The following is a 2,659-nucleotide window of genomic DNA, read 5'->3' on the forward strand; positions in this document are numbered from 1 at the left end:
CCCCTTTACTCAAACAGCGGCACATCACAGCTAGACTGAGGTTTGCCCGTGAACATTTGAAAGGTAAAGATGAGTTTTGGGAGTCTGTGCTTTGGTCTGATGAGACTAAACTGGAACTGTTTGGGCACATGGATGTTGCTTATGTTTGGTGAAGAAAGGGTGAGGCCTTCAACTCTAAGAACACAGTTCCCACTGTTAAACATGGTGGTGGCAGCATCATGCTGTGGGGCTGTTTTGCAGCTTCAGGCACAGGGAGCCTTGTTCGGGTGCATGGCATCATGAAAAAAGAAAATTATGTTGACATTTTGAGGGATAATATGCAGAAATCTGCTCGTAGTCTAGCCTTAGGTCAACGCTGGGTCTTCCAACAAGCCAATGACCCAAAGCATACATCGAAATTGGTCCAACAGTTCCTGAAGGATACCAAAACCAAGGTCCTGGAGTGGCCCGCACAGAGCCCAGACCTCAATCCTATTGAGAATTTGTGGTGAGTGCTCAAAGTCAATGTCCATGCTCGGAAGCCATGTAATTTGGACCAGCTGGAGCAATTTGCAATGGAAGAATGGGCTAAAATCCCTCAGGAAACCTGTGCCAACCTAGTAAAGAACTACTCTAAGAGGTTGTTGTCAGTTGTGGCTCAGAAAGGGTTCACTATTGACTATTAATGACCGGGGGCTAATAATTTTGGACATTTCATTTTTGCCCTTTCTTGTTTCAACTCACTATTTCAATTAAATATCCTAATCAAACTTAGTGGAGATTTTGTCTTTGTTATTTTGGAAACAAATACACTATAAAACACTTGTTGTTAATGGTCATTTCCATGGAGAAATCAAGAGTTTTGTCTAATTTCATAAGGGGGCTAATAATTTTGGCCTCAACTGTATTTATAGGAAGCCACTACACCTGTAAATAAATCGTTGCTATAGGAACACTAATAAATTGCATTGATATATGTCTGTGATATACTTTGCGGTTGGAACTATTTTAGAGAAATGAGTTTTACACTTTAAACATGTAGCCCTTAGTGCTTTATCACCTCATCCAGATGAACAAACAGGTCAAACCTTCAGAGAGCCGATCTCACAAGGGACAGCGAGTCAACAGAAAAACAAACCTACCCAGAGACATGAGTGCAGTCAACAGCTACAATTAGATGTGTGTAGCCTTGGTGATAGGACAAGTAACGAGACCAGAGGGAACGGTGTGTGAAGATTCAGTGGTGCCTCGCTGGGCAAGCTGAGGATCTGGATGAAATGTCAGAGATCTCAGGAGGGTCACAGCTCTGCTTTACAGAAACAAAAGAAAGTGTTAGAGCTCGAGGTTATAAACAAGTCAGACACTCTGCAGCCACAGGGTTCTTCAAATGTTCTTGCAAATATAGAACCATGACAACTCAAATAAGCAATCGAGTACTGAAACTGTTCTTTACCTCTGACATCAAAACTTAGGCTATGTTGTGTTCAACCTGGAAAATCCATCCATCTATCCTTTCATCTTCTATGTCACTTTTCCTATACAGGGTCACTGTGAACCAGGAACCTATCATATAGAGATATATACTGTAGATACATTATCATTGTTATGTAACAAGCTTCTCAGAAAAGTTCTTTTACTAAAACTCTGAAAAAGTCCAGATAAGTGATCTTCAAACCTAAAATTATTAGCTAAAGTTTTATCTAAATTTACAATCTCTAATCCACAAATCTCGGTTTTTTAATCAGGGGCATTAGATTAGTGCTGGAACTAAGCTCTACATTAAAGTGCACTCTTCAGGGATGGATAGACTGAAGAATTGCCTTTAAATCAGTGTACTCCACCTCCCATTTCCCCACTCTAATCACACCGTACCGCTCATCTTCCCCTTCCTCTCATTTACCTCTTTCCTGAAGTCAGAGTTGGATCCTAGTGTATATTCTTATATCAAGTAACAAAGTCACATCGTTATTAAAAATTCCTATAAAAAAACCATTAAATCATTAAATGTCATATTTGGTATTTAATTGCAGTTTTTAGACGTGTGCTTGAGTTACAGCGATTTATGGGTCTATCTTCATAACAGAATCTAGGCATTGAGAATTATAAGACCCTAAACATTATTTATAGACTTCTTTTACATCAGGCTAGGTCATTACTGAGGCAAACTTTGTAGGTCTATAATAAAATCTGCATGCAAAAGCTTTGGCAGCTTCACAAATGGCCTGTGGCCAAACCTGGCCATCAGCTTTAACTGCTACATTACAGATGTTCATTCACTCTGACCCCAGGTCAGATCTGAATTATACAGTCAACCATTCAATAACTAATAAAAAATGGACGCTTTGATAGAATACAAAAGTATGATGCATAATAACGTTGCTGATCCATTGATTTGTATTTTTACTTGTTTTTATCCTGGCCTAGTCAATGACAATCCCTTTCTCGTTATCCAGGCGTACTGGAAAGAGGAAAGATGAAAGTAGGAGGGGCTTATTATTTTTTGATACCTCATAATATACCCCAACTTCCATACCTGCCAACAAAGTTTAGTTCACTTCCAGGCTTAACAACAATCAGTGAGAAGTCGTTTTGAGCTGTTTTTTGACGTGTTTTGGGTCCTTTGGTCTGTTTATATTGAAATTTAATAATAATTAGAACTGTGTTTGCTACAGGGGGCACG

This window comes from Tachysurus vachellii, chromosome 13 (genome assembly GCF_030014155.1).
Source record: "Tachysurus vachellii isolate PV-2020 chromosome 13, HZAU_Pvac_v1, whole genome shotgun sequence".
Lineage (NCBI taxonomy): Eukaryota > Metazoa > Chordata > Actinopteri > Siluriformes > Bagridae > Tachysurus > Tachysurus vachellii.